The sequence below is a fragment of the Galeopterus variegatus genome, unplaced genomic scaffold (assembly GCF_000696425.1).
Source record: "Galeopterus variegatus unplaced genomic scaffold, G_variegatus-3.0.2 Scaffold4289, whole genome shotgun sequence".
Lineage (NCBI taxonomy): Eukaryota > Metazoa > Chordata > Mammalia > Dermoptera > Cynocephalidae > Galeopterus > Galeopterus variegatus.
In genome coordinates, this window is record NW_007730400.1 from 6,173 (window position 1) to 25,593 (window position 19,421).

The 19,421-nt window shown below is 53.1% G+C and overlaps 1 protein-coding gene across 4 annotated transcripts in view; it reads left to right on the forward strand.

Moving 5' to 3' along the window:
- The first annotated feature begins 816 nt into the window (after positions 1 to 816).
- Positions 817 to 19,421, forward strand: part of SYNPO (synaptopodin) — a 29,755-nt gene continuing 11,150 nt past the window's right edge. Inside the window, exons 1-2 of one of the 4 annotated variants that reach the window (XM_008587210.1) lie at positions 15,674 to 15,747; positions 19,187 to 19,327. The gene's annotated coding sequence lies outside the window, so the exon portion shown is untranslated. Of the gene's footprint in view, positions 902 to 14,450; positions 14,499 to 15,572; positions 15,748 to 19,186; positions 19,328 to 19,421 lie in introns of those variants that run through there. The other 3 variants (XM_008587209.1, XM_008587211.1, XM_008587212.1) reach the window with 3 other exon arrangements.

The window sequence follows — 19,421 nt, forward strand, 5'->3', positions numbered from 1 at the left end:
CCCCCTCCCATGGGGGGAATTTGGGAACCGACTTCTGATAGCATGCCCACGAGACTCCCATGCACACTGAGCAATGCCACAAGGCTCTGCGCAGCTCAGGCTGAATGGCATTTAGCTCAATGAAAAGTTGGGGAACAGAAGCCCCAGAGAGGCCACACAGCACCCTGCCCTTGTCGCTGACCCACTGTTAAGTCAAGAGACAGTAGCAGGCCTGTGGGGAGGTGGCAACCCTCCTCAGCCCCCGTTTGCCTAAGACCTACTGAAGGACACAGTTATTCTGGTTACCAGAGCTGAGGAATAGGGGGAAATATAGGCCTGAGGGGGTACAGCATCCGGGTCTGAAAGGAAATGGGATGGGAGGCGATGTCTGCTATGGGGACAGACTCACAGAGGTTTAAAAGGGGGTAGTGGGAGGATAGAGAAAAGAGGGGGAGACGAGATGGATGGAGAGACTCAAAGAGACTGGGTGGGACAGAAAACAGAAGGATAGACCTAGAGCAGTATATGATGAGGAAACGGAGAGACAGACAACCTGGCAGCAAAAAGCGAGGCACGGCGAGAGGAAAGGGGGGGAGGGGGGACCCGCCTAAAGCCGGGAGGCCCAGCGGGTGGAGGAGGGAGTCGCACCCCCGAGGGCCGGGCTGGGAGGGGCGGCGCTAGGGCCCCGGGGAGCGGGCGGCAGGAGCGCGGCTCGCCCGCCAGCCCGGCGTTCCCGGCTCCCGGCTCCCGGCTCCGGGTCCCGGAGCGGCCCGCGAGGCGGGGCCGGCGGAGGCAGAGGCGAGCAGGGGACGGCCGGTGCTGAGCGGGCGCCCGGCGCGGGGCGGGGCGCACTGACGGACGCGGCCAGGTGTGCCGGGGCGGCGGCGCCCGGGAGCTCGGGGACCGCGCGCTGCGGCTGGAGGTGAGTGAGGGGCTCTGGCCCGGCAGGGGTGCGGGCGCCGAGACAGCCTCGCCCCTTCCCACCTGTGCTGCTCCCAGCGTCGCCCAGGAGAAGGTGGCATATTTGGGCTCCAGCCCTCGCACGCGGGGTGACCTTGGCCAAGTCGCTTCTACATTCGGGGCCTCAGTTTCCCCATCTGCACGGTGAGGGGCTGGAGGGATGTCGAGGGTCTCGAGCGGCTCAGGAGTGGGAGGACGCCCTGACGCGGGGAAGCTGTTCTCTGAGGCTGCGCGGGGGCTCCAGCACTTGCGCCCCTCCCCGCAAGCGGATGGCGGGGCCCGGGGCAGCCCTGTGCTCGCGGGTGGGCAACAGCTCAGGCTCTGCGCCCCCAGCCCGCTCTGGGAAAAGTTGGACCTGCTCGACCCAGGGAAACGGCGGGTTGGCCTCTGCCCAGGATTGACCAACATGGGCGCTACGGGGGCAGCAGGAACGGAGTGTGCTGGGCCCGCGTCCCCCGCCCCCGTTCTCGCGGGTGGGGCGCCGGGTTCTGGCTGTGCGGGCGAAGCTGGCAGGACACCGCCCTCACACCACCAGGGCCACCCGGCCAAGCCCCACCTGGGAAGTCAAGGCCTTTACTGAGTGCCTTCAGGGAGACGGAAGCTGTCCTAAGAGCTCCACATCGCCAACAACACTGGGCCCATTTGCCGAAGTGAGAATGGAGGTCCTAGGGGTGAAGTGAATGGGGGGTGGGGCTCCTTTTTAACCACTCCACCGTGGAATCAGGGGGGTCCATCCAGGGCCCCGGCAAGACCTCTTCGAAAACTTCGGGGAAAAGGTCTCCTTTCCTCCCCCTATGTCATTCTGTTATGGGCTTATTCTGGATGGGGACAGGGACCTCACTGTGTTCCATGTCTGGGTTGTCCAGAAGGGAGGGACAGGAGCTGAGAAGGAAGTAGTGTGTGCCCCATTCCCCACTGCCCACCCTATCCTGAATGGCAGGTGGCACTGAAATAAACCAACTTGCTGTGTGATCTTGGAGCAAGCCCTTTGCTCTCTCTGGCTCTCAGGGAGAGGTTTGGTAGAGTGGCTCCTGAGGGTGCAACTGCATTGGAGACTGTGGTGCTGGTGGTGGCTGTAGGGACAGTCAGAGGGTGCCCCACCCCGTGTCATATTGTAAAGTGGAGGGTGAGATAGGATGCTGATGGGGAGACTAGGGTACACTGACTGGGGCAAGGGATTGGAAATCTTGCTGGTGCCAGCCTGCCCTGTCACTAACCCCAGGCCTGGCCCGCATCCCATGTTGGGGGCAGAGCCAAACTGAAAAAATGATTTGCTCCCCCCACAACTTATAATATTACCTCAGGCAGTAGGATGAGACCCCTCAAGGGAGCTGAAAATGGCCTGTTTGCTTAGTGGGGATGTCCTCTGCCTCTGTCTGCATATGAAGTCTTGGATTAGTTCCTCCCCCTCTTTGGTCCTCAGTTTCTCCATCTGTACAATGAGGGGGATGGACTAGGATCATGCTAGTTTGATATTCAGAAAACTTCCCCCAGGTAAACTGTTTGCTGCTGTGTTGCCCTGGCTTATAGCTTCCACTTTTCAGGCCTGCCCCCACTTTGCAAGTCATTGGCCACCCCATTCCCCCAACTAGCACCTAAACTTAGCTGTGGTTGTAATCAGCATTGACATGGTTAAAATAAGGCCTTTAACTCCATCCTTCCCTTGTCAGCTGTTGCCCTTATCCACTCTCCTTCCTCTAAGGAGGGGAGGGGGGTGCCAACCTTTGGCATTCAGGTCCCTGGTCCTGGCTGATCACTAGACTCTTCAATCAGCATTGTATCCAATCTCTGAGTTTAGAGTTGGGGAGACTAAGGCCAAAGAGGGGAAGAGATTTGACCAGGGTGATTCTGTGGGTAGAAGGCAGCAGAGCCCCCTCTCCTTGGGAAAGAGCAACTTTCTGATAAGTGGGAGGGGGTACAAGTGACAGTGGAGCATCTGGAGAGGGGGGAGGAACATAGGAGGAGCCTCTTCATCTCCTCTCTATCCCTAGTTGTGCCCCATCTCCAGGGCTGACGTGTCCCTCTGAGCCCACTTCACAGCTCTGGGAAGTGGGCTGGGCAGGGTCAGCACACCCCCTCCACCTTGCCAGGGCTGCCCTCCCACAAAGCTGAACACACCTCCAGGCCTTGGGGCCTGGCCTGGGAGGCACCTTTTCCTTCAGGGCAGCTCCCAGGCTTGCAGACATGAGCTCATCGGAGCCACTGGTGCCAGGAAGGGAGGGACTGAAGAGAAGCAGGCAGGGCTGCCCAGATTGGGGCACCACGGGCCCCTGGGGAAGTGGAGGGGGCACTGTTGGCTCTGACCCCCATTGTAGTGAGGAGGCAGGGGCAAGATAGGCCAGCTCAGGGTCAGCTGGGGAGGGGCTGGAGACAGGCCCAGTGCCCTGGGCTGCAGCACTAGGCTGACCTCTGCCACCCACTCGCTTGCTGTGTGACCTTGGGTGAATCCTTGCCCTCTATGGACTTCAGTGTCCCAGGCTAGCAGTAGGGTGGGGTGGGTGCTTAGGTACTGGGGTTACAGTAGTGCACAAGACAGACAGGTCCCTCCCCTCAGGAGCTTGCATTTTAATTGGAGAAACAGACAAGAAAAAAGGAAGCAAATAAATCAGCAAAATAGTTTTGGATAGATAAAAGTGGCATGAAAAAAATGTCATGCTGTTAAAATGGAGAGCAATTAGAGGGACTACTTTGGGTTAGTAACTAGGGAAAGCCTCTCTCAGGAGGTGACATTGGAGGGGAGACCTGAATATTATTTGAAGGAGTGGTCAAGGCTTCCTGGAGGAGGCATATCTGGAACTGGAGCCTAGAAGAATGGGAAGGATTTAGTTGGGAGGAAGAATGTTCTAGAGGATGGTAAATGGCCTAAACTAGGGGTGGGGAAGGGGGGTGGCTTTTGGGACAGCAGACCCAAAGCAGCTCTGCTTGCGATCTGGTCGGAGGGCTGGCTGGGCCTGCCTGTGGAGAGGCTCTGCTGAGTTAGGTGCGTGCGTGCGTGCGTGCATGTGTGTGTGTGCGTGTGTGTGTGTGTGTGTTCAGAGTCCTTTGTGAACTGTCCCTGGACATTAGGGTTCAATTGCTACTCAGTATGGCCAGAGGAGGAGTCAACATGGTAACAGCCTCCAGGCTCTGTAATTCCAGAAGCTTACAAAAGCCCTCTCTCTCGAATGAACTCTTTACCAACTGGCTGGTGTCTGAAATTCCACCATCCTAGCTTCATCTTTTCCACTTGCAGAGGCAGCATAGTATAGTACTCTGCTGACCCTGCCCCAACACTACCCTGCCCAGCCTCCCTGGGCTGCTGCAGGTGGGGCAAAATTCAGTCTGCCCCTGTGTTACTTGCTTCCGGCATGGCTAATACACAGATTCTGTGGTTGGATCTCGGGGTTCCCCTCCTGGCTAGCTGGGAGATCTTAATTAAGTATGTTATATAACCTCTCTGGGTTTCTGTTTTCTCATCTATAAAATACAAACAATAATCGACCCTATCTTGTACTGTTGTTCTGGAAATTAAATGAGATGATGATAAATGCTTTAAAAAAGTGAGTTATGACTTATGAATAGTATTATCATGTTTGACCTCTGTTAAAATAACATTGCTCAGAATTGTCATATCTCACTATAGGTTACTTTTTGACGTTTGGCTAGGAGAAGATTTTGACAGTGGGAGGATGGGCACAAGGACAGTGGAAAATGGCCTGGACTGAGCTTCAGGAATGGATGCTTGAACCTCCAGTCTTAGTTAACTGGCTGGTGGTCTTGGACAAATCACTTGCTTCCTCTGGGTCTCAGGCATCAGTTCTGAGCTGCTATGAAATGAACTAGTAAGGATCTGAGGGGATCATTAGTGTGACAGAGCTCAATAGAAAACAAAAACATGGGCCCGCAGGAGGGGCTGACACTGTGGTGTCAGGGGCCAAGGAAGGGGGTGGGCTGGATGAGCCCCACGGATAGAAGACTGGGCACACCTGAGACCCTTGCATCTAATCCTCTAGAATGAAATCTCTTGGAGACTAGGAGTGCTTGATGGATAAAGGAAATAGCTCTTGAAAAATAGTTATTTATTGTTACTTACTATGTGCCAAGAGTGTTCTGAGTTCTTTGTAAGTCAGCAACTTCATGAAGTAAGTACTATTATCACCACTTTACAGATGGGAAACTGAGGCACAGAGAGGTTGGTTAAGTGAGCTCCTAAGGTCACACAGATGGTAAGTGGCCAGATTCAATCCCAGACAGTCTGGCCCTAAACACTGCATGATTAACTATTGCACAACATGGTCTCTCCCACTTTAGAGTGTCAGAGGCTCAGAGTGGCAAGCCACTGGCCCGGGAACACACAGCATTCCTCTTTGATCCTCATCATCTCTGTCTCTGGGTCCTGGAAGGAGCAGCCTCACTGGGCCTGGGGTCCAGGACTCTGAGATTGCCCCATGAACCAGCTCAGCCTCTTTTCTTCCCTTCCCCTGTTCCCCAGGTAGTAGGTCAGGGAGGACCAAGTGTGCCTTGTGGGCACTGTGGGATGGAAGGTTCTGCCAGGATGTAACGATGGGGTCTTGTTAATGTCATGGAGCTTAAGTGGATCCCAAGTGCCTGAGCTGTGATAAACTCCCATGCAGTCTGGCACACCCCATCATTGTGTATATGGGTGAAACTGAGGCCAGAGAGGCCAGGCTGGCCCAAGGTCACACAAGCAGGAGGAAGCCCTTCATCCGTGGGCCTCCTGTCCTGCCTTCTGGGCTGCTTAGTACTTGCGGGCCCCATAGGGAGATGTGACATTGGAGACCCTCCCACTGGTGCCCAAGGTGGTCCTGGCCTCAACCAGGACACAATTCCCAATATAGGGCCCTTTGGGAGGGCACATGGAGTTGGGAGATGGGGAGGGTGCTGATTAAGAAATAAACTGTCACGTGCATGGGGACAAAGCAAGCCACCACCCAGCTGGAGCCAATTGGCTCCCCCATGCCCAGCTGCCAGGCCCCACTCAAGTCCCTGCTGGGGCTCCGCCCACCCCACCCTGGCCCTGCGCCTGAGGCTGAATGCTCCAGCCTCCCTTTCCTTTCCCTCCTCCATGCCTGCCCAGCCTCCAGGCAGATGGTGCTCTCACTGAGCTTGGGTGGGCCTGAGGCTCAGCTGTTGGCTTTATACTGTGCGAGGGGGTCTGGTGTCACCATACTCTGGCTGTGTGGACTTGAATGAGGCCCTTTCCCTCTCTGGGCTTCAATCATTGACAGAGTAATGCTGTCAATTAAAACTCTGTACATCTTAAAGCCTTTCTCAGATTCCTTCTCTCATTTAGACCCGACAAACAGCGCTGGAGACCCCACTCAGAGAGGTGACGTGACCTGTGAAAGCCACTCAGCTGGGGAGCAGCAGAGCAGAGGCCTGTATATGCAGATAATCTTGTAAATCCCAGTCCTGTACAACTTCTCCCGGTGAGCGAGGTCACTGGAACCATGGAGGCAGAAGGCTTTGCAGTAGTGATTGAGCAGTGTTTGATTCCTTTGTTTTTTCACTCAGTCAGCATGTTTATTGAGCCCCATCTATGTACTAGGCATGGGGGCATGGAGACAGCCAAGATCCCTGCCCTGCGGGGGCTGGGAAGACTGACATTAAAACAAATACTGATGCAATTACAAATCTAATGAAAGTTTAGAGGAGGGGCAAAGGGTGCTGTGGCAGGGGAATGTGATCTCCTAGGGCGGGAAGTCCTCCTTGAGACCTGTAAACAGACCCAAAGGATGAGAAGTGTGGTCAGAAAGGCACAGCTGAGGGGGTAAGGGAAGAAGGGGTTCTTGGCAATAGGAGCAGCTAGTGCAAAGGCCCTGAGGTGAGAACGTGCTTGGCATATTTTCTGAGCACTTGAAGGAGGGCCAGCATGGCTGGAGTGTAGGGAGGGTGAAGCACCCGAGGGGAGCTGCAGGTGGGGTCGTGGACAGTGGGCTGCTCATGCAGGGCCTGGGGCCTGTGCAGGGGTTTGAGGCAGATCCCAGGAAGGAGAAGCATTCCTGGTACTGGTCTGGGAGGTTGGTCTTATCTCCTTTCTTTTCATCTTTCCCTTGGGTGCTCATCTTGATAGTGCTATCAGTGGGCCCCTCCACACTCCCCCAGTGGCTTCATGGATGACTGAAGGCAGAGTGCATGGGGCCGTCTGGTAGCATCCTCTCCTGGATCTCATTTGCATTTTCAAGGCCACCTGATGCATCCTGCCTTCAAGGAAGCCTCTGGTGGTTTAGCAAGGCTTGAATGCAAGCATGTTCTTGGGTAGGAGGCTGCAGCCACTTGAGCTGAGTGCCTCTGTTCAGGTGAATTCTTATTTCCTTTTATTCCTTGTGGTAGTCTGCACCCCACGAGGTTCTGCTTTTGGCTGAATGAAGGCTTGCCCCTGGACCTCTTTCCACTGCCTATAATGGCTGCCTGTCCCCTACTCCACTCTGAGCACTTCCATTTAACCCCCAATCACCCAGAGCCAAAGCCCTGGATGGCAGTCAGGAGGCTTGTGTCTGAGCCAAGCTCTCCTCTATGCTCTTGGGCACTTCCCCTTTCCTCTCTGGGCCTCAGTTTCCCCATATGTTTCATAGAGAAATACTCTAGTTTTTCTGTACTCCAAGTATGGCTCATGAATGCAGTATTAACATCACCAGGAAGCTTGTTAGAAATGCAGAATCTCAGGCCTCACCCCAGACCTCCTGAATCAGTATGAGAATTTTTGCAACATCCCTGAATAATTCCTGTGTACTTGAAAGTATGAGAAGCATTGCTCTAGCTCAGTCATTTTTAAACTTAAAAAATAAATTAATTAAAATCTACAGACTCTCCTTTCCTCTCCAAAGTTTTACATATCAAACACATAAGAGGGGACCCACCCATTCTATGTTTATTCATCCCATGACTAGGAGGGGGAGGAGCATGGGGGTACAGGCTTTATTAGGATGGGCATCAGAGGGGAGGAGGAAGAGATAGAACAGTCAGGGGAGGGGGTGCCATGTTCTCAGGCCTCTCCTTTACCCCTCGAGAACTTCTGACCAGGTGACCTCTAGGAGCCCTTTCAGCTCTGACCTCCAGGGTCCTCTGTCTTATGGGTTTGGAGGGAGGGTACTTGACAGTCCACAGCCCAGTGACATCTTTCCCTGTTTGTCCCCATCTTGGTGTCCTGCCCTTTTCTCTTTGGAATCCCTGAAAGGGTAGCTGGTGCTATTCTTAGAGTGACAGGGTGGTGAGGAGAGGACATACTAGTGCATTATTTATGCTTCTGAGTCAACAGGATTACGTTCAGGGCTCCCAGAACATAGCCCTCCCAGCCTGGCCTTCGTCACTGCCATGGCAGGCGGATCCACTATGTGCAGATGGGAGGACATCTTCCCAGGACCCATAACCTATCCCTTCTGGCCCTGACCATCCCAGCCCTCAAGCTGGGAAATGGGTCATGAAATACAAGGTCAGCTAGGACTAGGAGAGAGTTGCTTTGGCCATATCATATCATGTCTTCTTTTAGCACATTTGTGTTTGGGCACATATTACAAGCAGGAGGTGTTCCTTCCTGCTTGGGGTTCCTTCCCTCTAGGAACTCACACTTTAGCCAGAGAGTTAACAAGCTTTGTCATCACAGTAGCATAGAGGCCAGGGCTGATGCTGGGTACTTTGCACATGAGAGAGCTGATCCGTGCAATCACCCAGCAGGGTAGGAATTAGGAGACCCCTTTCCAGAGGGGAAAATGAAGCTCAGCATATACAAGGCTTGCTGAAGATCATCAGAGCTGGAGATCAGATTGAACTCAGATTGGCTAGAGCAAAATGACCATTTTAGATCAAATGGAAGCATGTAGCATTAGGGTTTGGAAATCCTCTCCACTGCCCAGTGAGAGGGACCTTATGGCTGAAAGGAAATTAACTTGTTGAGGTTGTCCAATTCTCGGTGAACCCTCAGTTACTGGAGAAGTCATGCGTGTCCAGAGTTTTCAGAAAGCTGGAATGGAAGGACAGTTACACTGTAGCTGGAAGTCAAAACCTTATAGGATGTAGGGATAAAGCCCCAAGGTGGCATGTCTCAGGAAGCTATGCTGAGGTCTCTGGCTGGGAGCCAAAGACCTGCATGTTGTGAGATCCTGGGCAGGTCTGTTGGCCTTTCTCTGCCTCAGTTTTCTAGTCAGCTCGGTCTCTATCTCCGGTGGATGAAAAATGCTAGGAAAACTACGAAAGTGCGGGCCGAGCCCGTGGCGCACTGGGGAGAGTGTGGGGCGGGATGGCCAGTGTGCTCACTGGCTGAGCACAGTGTGGCTGGTCTCAAAAAGGACAAAAAAAAAAAAAAAACTATTAAAGTGTTGTGCATAGTCAAGGGATGGTATATAAGTCCTAGATATAATTATATAAATATATTTTATTAAATGCAGTTTTTGTAAACATATGGAGTCTTACCATGTGCCAGGCTACATTCTAGCCATTTTCTTATGTATTAACTAACTTATAATCTTACTTAAAAATCATGGGATCTAAAGCCCAGTGAGTCCGCAACCTGGCTGTACACCAGAGCCCCTCAGGGAAACTGTTATAAAGTGAGCATTCTGTGGTCCCACTCGTCTGGGGTGGGGCCTGGGAACCTGCATTTTGAACACATTCCCTGAGGGATTCTGAGGTACCTGCAAGTTTCTGATCTGGGCCAGAGAGGGGAAGCAACTTGCCCAAGGCCTCACACTGAGTTGGAAACCAGGTCGAGACTAAAATCCAGGCCTCCAGCTCCCAGTCCAGTTCTTCCTCCTACTCTTCAGCTGCCCCTTGAACACCCTAAAGGAAAGAAGCTGTGGATGACTTTGGTGATGAGCTAGGATGCTGGGAGTGGCTGCTAGCATGTGCAATGCTGCACTAGGCATTTTACATGGCATATTCCATTTAATTGCAGCAGGGGTAGGAAAAGGGACATTCTCCACAGTAACATGATCCCTTGGAACATTTGAGCATCAGGTGGCAGATTTTAATGTACCCCTAGAAAAGGGAGACTATGACTGAAGTGCAGAGATACCGGAGAAGCACCATCAGTGCTTTTACCATCCTCCAGTAGCATGTGCCCTCGAGGCAAGAGTTGTCTGATAACTCAGTTACCTGAAGACAGGGAGGCTGGCAGGAGAGAGACACGCACCCTCCACAAGGTGTGTACATGATGCACATACATCAGAGCCAGTCTTCCATGTGAGTACCATCTGCCTCCGTGTGCACACCTGTGAGTGCTCAGCGTGCACGTATTGTGTGTCTGTCTGCCCTATCAGTTGTTGTGCATGCGTGCTGGGGCGTGCTCTGCTGCATGTAGTGCAGGTTTGAAGCAAGTGGCACCTCTGTGCGTGGGCATATATGCAGAGGAAGATGTTCTGTTACTGCCTGGGGCCTCTTCATCATTAAGAAGCTATTGAGAAAGCATGAATGTTGCAGGTGTGTGTATGCTAATGGTTGCAATGCAAGTGGATCTTCAAGATCCCAAAGGACAGAAGTAGAAGGGGCATTAGAGAAGACACTTTCCTTATTCATGTCTGACCTCCACATTATGTGCACCACCCTCACACCTGCCAGGCATGACCCTGCCTCAGGACCTTAGCACTGGCCATTCCCTCTGCCTGGCCACTCTTCCCCTACTTAGACATCCATATGCTTCACACCCTCACCTGCTTCAGTGCTTTGCTCCGTTGCGTCTTCTCAGCGAGGATGACTTTGATGACCATATTTACCTTGGCAAACCACTCCCCACCCCATGCAGTCCATATATCTCCTGTCCCTGCTTTATTTTTCTCTATAGCATTTGCCACCCGACTTGTTTATTATCTCACTCCCTTAGAGTACAAGCAGAGATTTTTGTCTGTTTGTCTTCCTGGCTGTGAACAGTGCCTGGCCTTTAGTTGGTGTATGATAAATGTTGGTTAAATGAATGAATCCATGTACTACCTATACTTTCTTTCGATTGTCTAATTTTATCACTGAAATATCTACTTTAGCCCCTCCCTAAGCAAAAATATACCTGAGATCACAGATTTGGTGCTTTTATTATACCCCTTTTCCAATACACTTTTGAAATTTACATAACTGTTAAGATTTTCATATCAGGGCACCACCTAAAATCCTTTTTGCTTCTGCTAAAGGTGTGGGGGCACCACACTCTGGGAATCACTGGTCCAGTCCAATCCCTTCTTTGAACAGATGGACAAACAGAGGCCCTAGCCCAATGTCTGACCCAAATTGTCACTGGAACCAAATCTCCTGACCTCCAGTCTTCTTTTCTTTTGTAGTTTGAGGGAAAAGGGGAGCGCAGGACTGGATGATTCAGCCTCTCCTCTGGCAGGAGATTCCTCCTGCTGGAGGAGTGCCAGACACGCCTGGTAATTGGTGAATGGCAGGGGTGGGGCATGGCCGGGTCAGCAGTCTCCAGCACCTGGAGCCATGTTGCCCTCCCAGCTGCAAGGGCCAGCCGGGCCCAGGCTGCTGCTTCCCTCCCAGCAGTCTTAGACCTGGGAACTGTTCCTAGGGGGCTTGGGATTCAAACATGGCACTCTCTGCTACCCTACCATACATTGTCTAGAGATTGACACTAGGGTCCCCTGTGGAGAGAGAATGCTGCGAGTGGGGGTGGGGATGGGTTGGGCTATTCCTGGTTGTGAGCAGAAGAGCAAGGGCAGGCCCAGAGAGGGCTGGTGAAGAGAGGGAGAGAGGCAGAGGGAACCCAGCCTGGTAGTCATGCAGAGGTGGGTTTGTGCAAAAGGCTGAGGTTAAAACCCCATTCAGGTGTGCATAGTGCTTTATAGTATACAAATCATTTCTGCATCTCATTTGCTCAGCAGCTACTCTGCAAAGCAGATATTGTCATCCCTGTTTAACTGATGAGGAAGTTGAGACTCAGTGAGTGAGGTACTTTTTTTTTTTGTCCTTTTTGAGACTGGCCGCACCACGCTCAGCCAGTGAGCGCTGTGAGTGCACCGATCATCCCTATATAGGATCCGAACCCGCGGCGGGAGCGCTGCTGCACTCCCAGTGCCGCACTCTCCCGAGTGCGCCACGGGCTCGGCCCAGAGAGTGACGTATTAAAGGTACCCCAGCAAGCTGAACGGGATGCCTTGTTGAGCCCTAGATGGGAGGGGAACAGGCTGTACCTTTCATTGGATTTGGTAAAGGAGGGCTGTCTGGGGGAGGAGCAGCCAGACTGCATGGATAGGGGAGTGGGAGGCAGGTGCTGGAGAAGTCCACTCTGGCCTAATAACGGTGGCAAATTACAAATGTTTCTGAGCCTCAGTTTCCCCATCTGTAAAACAGGGATAGCAACACTCCTTTCCTCACAGCTTGTGAGGATAAAATAAAACATGCCTTGAACGTCAAAAGTGCTCAGTAAGCAGCCACTTGAGTACGAAAATGAGTGCGAATGGCCCCTGACAAGTTTGTACACGGTGACCACTTGCCAGGAGGGATTCCCAGCGCTGCCTCTGCCAGATGTGAGCGAGCCTGAGGCCCAGAGAGGGTTAGCACACCTGGGGGATCCGAAAGGGGGAGGGGGTAGGTTTCTCGGTCACAAAGGCTCAGGCTGGTGCTGAGGCCTCTAGGGGAGAAGGGGCAGCCGATAAACCTCATGCCCGCGCCCGGGAGCTCCCGGCTCCTTCTGCCGTTTACCCTGTGTGCTGTTTACTCCTTGCGCACTGTGACTCCAGCCTGCTGGGGTTGTCATTATCATTCCTGCTGCGTTTTTTCTCCCCAGTTATTTATTTTTCTGTGAGGAAGGAATGTAGGGAATTTACCACAGGGCGCTGGCCTTTGCTTTCAGCTGCGCAGAGGCCTCTTCTATAAGAAGGAAGCAGCCCAGACAGATGGCAGAAGGCGGAGGAGGCGGAGGGTCCCGGCTAGTTCTGTGGCCCCAGCTGTGGGGCCGTTATGTAACCCACTCAGAGGCCCAAGGCAAATACATGGTGTTCCTGGTCTCTGGGCATGGACCTTGTAACGTACATAGCTTCTGTGGAACTGTGCCTGGCTCATCCCATTCACCCTTGGCCTCAGGGCAAGTCCAATGGGCGAGTCCATCTGTCAAAGGTGCCTTTCTCTCCAGCTGGTCTTGGCTTGGGGTAAGGGGTTAGGCATAGAGGAATGAGGTGGGGATTACCTTGAGCCTTCCAGCCTCTGCTGAGCTGTCCTCATTGCTTGGAATGCCTCCTCACCTCCATCTTTCAAGACCTAAGTCATGTGCCATCCCCTCCAGGAAGGCTTCCTGGATTGCTTCACCCTAATTCATCTCTCTCTTAGGCTCTATGTTCTTTTGGTGCTCTATGTTTTCCTGAGACTTCATGGAACATTCTGCCTCTTAGGTCTAACAGCGATCTGACGTTTCATCTCCCTCTTTACCTACGGACTTGGTGCTCCCTCCTTCCTTCTCCCTCTTTCCCCCAGGAACCACCCTCTAGATCTTTGCTCTAGAATCCAGACAAATCTAGAATTTGCCTCCAGGAATAGATGGTGGAGCAAAATGTGAAGCTGGATGCTTTGGACTGTGGGAGCGCTCACCCTTCAGTAGTTTATTTAGTCAGCACTTCTTGAACCCCTTCTGGGTGATGGCTTGAGCTGGGTCTTGGGGCATTTAGAGAGGACAGAGACCAGCTCAGGCCCTAGGCTGGTGCAGGGGTAAGGGAAAGGGCTGCATCTTTGTGGATGGCCCAGGATGTGCCAGGCCCTGGGGTGAGTAGTGGGGATCCAGAGATGACCCAGGCCCTGCCCTGCCCCCTCTTCCCTGTCCTGGCTCCTTACCTTTTGTCTCCTGGATTATGTGTTTTCTCTGGAAGGGTGGGGTGTGACAGTCCTTTTTTTTTGCTCCAGGGGCTTCCAAGAGGGTGACACAGCAGGAGGGGGCTTGGAGAGCAGGGCTGGCTTACCAGGGCTGGACTGGGAGTGGGAGCCTGGGCTCTCTGTAGACTTGCCCCTTCCTGTTCGCTGTATACCTGGGGCTTAGCCTGCCTCTTTCTGGGTTACCATTTCCACATTTCTGAAAATGTACATATTACAGATTAGTGATTAGGCCAGTAGAGCAGGCAGGAGGGAGTTGGTGGCTCCTGCCTCCTGGCCAGGACCCCACAACAGGGCCCTGGCCAGCCAGCAGTGAGCAGTGCTTGTGGCCTGCAGGGACAGCTGCCAGCCCAGGCCTGTGCTGACTTGAGAGCCCTCATCTCAGTTTCTTCCCACCCCACCCCCCACCTCTTCCCTGCCTGATCCGGACCCACTGCCAGCGGGAAGAAACCAGGAATTTGGCCAGGCCTAGCCTCCTTCCCCTTGGTTTCTGAGTTTTCTCAACCCGTTGTTTCCTCTGAGCCCCACTCCTACTCTGAGGCCTCTGGGTCAGGCTGAGCAGAGGAGGAGCACTGATCTAGGAGTCTGGATGGATGGATGAGGGCTTCCTGAAAGAAGTGGCAGTTGGGCTGGGCCAGGGACAGTGGGTGGGTAAAGAGAGTGTGCTTTGTGGGAGGAGCTCTCCAGAAGGAAGGCTGTCCAGGTCTGGGATCAGTCAGACTGCCCAGGCTCCAACTCTGCTCTGCCCCTTGCTAGCTGCGAGACCTGAGGTGAGTTAGCTAATTCTCTGTGCTTCGTTTTCCTCATCTGTAAAGCGGGGATATGGAACCTCCTTTATGAGTTGCTGTGAGGATTAAATGAGAAGAGGCATGGGAAACCCTTAGCAGGGCAGCATCTGGTGCTCCTAATATGTTGGCTATTGTTATCCTCATCATTGTGATAATGACTTCATTATTATTCTGCAAGCACCTGTTGAAGATGTGGGGGGCAGAAGGGAGGAATACAGAAGTGAAGCAGTTGAGGCCCCTGCTCTTGAGACTCTTGCAGTCTATGGGGGAAAATAAGACCCCAACCCTGATTGCTGCAAAGCAAAAAACATTGGGAGGGAGCATGGCCCACATGATGAGCCCTGGACTGGGCATTGGGCCACCTGGATTTGATTCCCAGTTCTGCCTCTGGTTGGCTGTGCAACCCTGAGCAAGTCACTGTGCCCCTCTGAGCCAGCTTCTTTAACATGGAGATGAGAGTCCTGCTGACCTTGTGTGTTGCTGTGAAGGTAGATGAAGCAAGGGCCTATTTTGGTGCCTGGCATGTGGTGAGCACACCCTGGAGGGTAACTTTTACTAAAATGAATAATGTACAAAGTGATGAGGTTATTAAGTGGTGCAGAGAAAACGCTGGTGTATCAGGGAAGGCTTTTGGAGGGGGTGGTGGCATTTGAGTTAGGTGGCAAGAGGGGGCGTGGTTAGGGCATGTAGAAAGGATGTGAGACAGAGAAGGGGTCCAGGTGGAAAGGTCTGTGCAAACCATGCTCTGGAGGTGGAAAATCACAGGGCAGGTGTGGGAACTGACAGCCCTAGAACAGAGAAGGTTAGTAGTTCTTGGGCAAACCCTGATGTCAGGGACTTTGAATGCCAGGATGAGGATGCTTATCTGGATCCTCCATGTCCTGGGGAGGCAGCAAGGGGTTCTGAGTGGGGGGAAGCCACGAGTGGAGCCAGGAGGGAGGAAGATGAATCTGGCAGCGTGGGGCGGTAGATTGGCGGGGGAGAGACTGGGGGTGGAGAGGCCATTTAAAAGGCTGTTGCAAAATTGGTTTTCCTGATAAAGAGCTGGGCTGAGTCATCTGTGGAGGAGAGAAGTCATATCCAGCTCCTCTGTGTTGCTGTAGATGTGGGATTTTCCTCTGTTCGTCAGCCAGGCAATTGGCTGCCTTTTCCAGAGGCTTTGAGAACCGAGGCCTGCAGGCTGGAGGGAACATCCAGGGGGATGGTGGGCTGCAGGAAGGACCCAGCCAGAGTGAGTAAGATGTGGTGTCTTTGTGGCTCGGGGTGAGTGACTTGGGGCATCCCGTCTTTGGTCTCAGTTTCCCCTCTGGCATGAAGGGAGAGACATATGGTGACTTCTGCCAGTCTGTTAGTGGCAAGGCTAGCGCTGGGCCTGGGGCTCCCCACTCCTGTTCCTGTGTCTCCCATGCCTGGCAGTCCTTCCCACCTGAGTGTGGATTATTCTCCTGAGAGTATGCTGGCAGTCTGCCGGCCTCAGTCAGGTTGCACTCACCATGACTGGCGTGGATGGAGAACTCTCCGGGGCATGCAGACTGTGTCATTTCCTCCTTCCAGTGGGGAGGATGCGAGGCAGGGGCTGGCAAGGTAGCCAGGCCATTACTCAGGCCTCTTCATCTTCCTGCCCCCAGCTGAGCCAGAGGTTGTGCAGCGGCCAAACATTGGTTCCTTCCTAATCCCACTAGGGGGGCAGTTTACCCAGCCTCTTTACTGTCCTGTTGCCAAGACTTCAAGGTAGCCACAATGGGCTGCCTCAAGCCAGTGTCTATTCCCACCTCTGGCTCCCTGTCCCACCCTACCCCCAGCCCAGGCTGGACACTCCCATTGACGGCAACCGTGTGAAAAAGCATTTCCTTGAATTCTCCCTGTCCTGACCTTCTGCTCTGGCTTCCCTTCCCCTGCCCTGCCTCCCTCCTGCAGATCTTCAGTCCAGACAGGCCAATGGTGGACAGAACAAGCAGCTGCCCACAGAGGGTGGTAGGGGTAGGGGAAAGGACTTGTCCCTGCCTGAGTAAAACTAGAACTGGGGTCTTCTGACTCCACAAGTCTTTCATGCTTTATCAGTCATTTCTACCACAGTATGAATGAGTTTATCAGCTCTTCTGAGAGGAAGAAGGGAGAGAAAGCATGAGTTGTTCTAGGCAGAGGAGTTTTTAGGGGAGAGGGCCCTGCTCAGGGGCATTGGCCATGGGAAGAGGAAACAGAGGGCCCTGCAGACCATGCTCCAGGAGCACTAGAGCCTCTCTTGGTGCCCCTCCCTCCAAAGTCTGGGTCTGGAAGGCAGAGTGGTTAAGAGATGAGACTCAGCAGCCAGATGTCCTGAGTTTTGAATCCCAGCTCTACCACTTATAAGTCGTATGACCCTGGGCGGGTCTCTCTGAGCCCCAGTTTCATCTGCAAAATGAGAAGAATAACAGTACTTATCTCTTGGGGTTTTTGCGAGGATTGAACATGATGGTGAGAATAAGGTACATAGCACTGCACCTGGGCTGTAGTGAGCACTCAGTAATTGGAGCAGCCATTGGGATCCTCCTTCTAGCTGCTGTGTTCGGGCTTCTTGTCCCCCTTCCCCACTTGGGGATTTATCCTGTTGGACCCAGGCAGCTTTTCCTTGCGTCTGCCCTCCACCCCTTCCTCTTGCAGGCCTGATTTCGGGGCTCCTGATCCAATGTCTAGGTTGGGGTCTTTAAAGGGTTAGCACCCAACCTGGCCATGCAGAGGGTTAGATTGGGGGGGTGGGAGGGGCATCATGACCTGCACAGGTGCAGGCCACAGCCAGGCAGATTGAGGGTTCAATGAGGTGCCCTGCGACAGGGGACTCTGTAATTGGCCGAGCCCCCACCTTCTTCCAGTTTTGTTTGTGCAGGGTGGCAAAAATCGTGTGGATTGCTGGCTGGGTCTGGTCCAGACCTCCCACCAAATTCCTTTTGCGTGGAGTCATTGTGGTCTGGAGTGGGGTGAGGGAGCTCTCCTCGGAGGGCAGGGCTCATTCAACCCCCACCCCCAGCCTTTTCTGCCTTTCCTCTTGCCCCAGAACAGTAGCTTGGGGGAAGTTCTAAGCTTAGAGAGGTGGCAGCAGGGTCATCCATGGCAGCTGCTGTGAATGGAGCCTGGCCCAGAGTCAGCAGACCTGGGTCCTGGGCCCATGTCCTCCTCTTTGACCCTTTCCCTCTCTGAGCCTCCTAGTCCAGCTTATCCCTAAGGGCCTTTCACACACTGACATTTGAGGATTTTCTAAACTCATGGCCTCTTAGAACCAGCCTGGGGGTGGGATTGAAGCAAAAAAGTAAGCAGAAAAGCAGAAAAATGCAGGAACATTGAGAAGTTTGGATTATTCAAACACTGAAGCTCTTTCTATGAACCTCATACTGTGGGAACCTGCCAGCCAGGAGCTTGGTGCTCTCTGCAGTCATATAGGCCAGCTGTGAACCCAGCTGTACTCCTTTCTGGCTCTGTGACCTTGGGCAGCCCACTTGACCTCTCTGAGCCTTGGTTTTCTCATGGATAAAATGTGCATGATAATAGTTTATGCCTTGTAGGGTTGTTGTGAGAATTAAATAGCATGTGTAAGGTACACAGTAATGGCCCAACCAATATTAGTTACTATTGCTGCAATTGTCACAAGAAACATTGGTTGGACTAGGGATATCCTGACCGTGTCCCATGTGATTTGTATCTGTGAATTTCTGCCGGGCTGTCAGGCTGGGAAGAGAAAGCTTTTTATCTGTGTGGCCCTGGGAGACAGAAACACATCAAGACATAGGAGTGAATGTAGGAGCAACTTTATAGCTGAGGAATGTTAATTAGTGGAAGATACCTCCTGGGGTAGTGAGCTCATGTGGGGAATTGGACCCAGTGACAACCACCTCTGAGATTCTGAGCTCCTGTGATTTGGGGCAATAAGATATGCCTCCCCATAATTCTGGAATCCCCTGCTGTGTGACCTTCAGGATTCCAATCTATGCAAGTGCATCTCCTTTGCTAGGACAAGGTCTGATCCCTTCCAGGGAGTAGAGTGGGGTCACTGATTGCCAGCCCACCTCATGGTGGCATGAGTCCTCTGCCTCATCCACCTGAGCAGGATGACAATAAGCCCCTTGCATCCATGACCTCCCAAACCTGACAAGTGCTTTTACCCCACCCCTCGTCTCAATTAAGGAGACTATGGCTCTAAGAGGTGCAGTCACACAGCTAGCAAATGGCAGAACTTGGATTCAGGCCAGGAAACCTGGTGTCTAAGCAGAGCAGGTGAAATGGACACTGGGTGAGCTGAGCAACGTCTCAGGGTCCTCCAATGTGGCTGGCAATGCCCCACTTAGGCTGCCCCCAGGGGAGCAGCTTGTCTAAACCCTTCATCTTTTATAGATGGAGTGATACGGGCAGGAGAGGAGTCCTACTAGGAGGCAACAGGTGTAATGGGTGGGTGGGGTAGGCTGTGCACTCTTACTGTTTCCAACATGGGTTGGGGGTTTGGGTGGATCCAGGACCTGATGGGAGGAGGAAAGAAGGAGGTTGGGGCCAGAAAGCCTGTGGTTGCTTGGCCTGGTATCAGAGAAGCTACTGTCTGCAGCTCCTCTGCACTGTGTGGGCCTCCCTGCTGACTCCAGTGTGGGGGTTGGCAGGCTTTACCCTGGGTTACTTTCTCGACCTCAGTTTCTTCCTCTGTAAAATAGGTGGTGGTGAAATAACTCCTCTATAAGGGGCCTTTCCAGCTCTGAGAATCTGTGAATTGTGGGCCTTGCTGGCAGGATGCCTAGAAAGACTGTCCCTGGAGACCCAGCTGGCATGTCAAGGCCAGTGCTGACGAGCACAAGGTAGGAGGGAGGGCAGGGTCAGATTCCTCAAGAACTAATTAGCTTCCCACAGTAGGAGGGGAAAGGTGGCAGAGGGAGGTATTTCCTTAGCCAC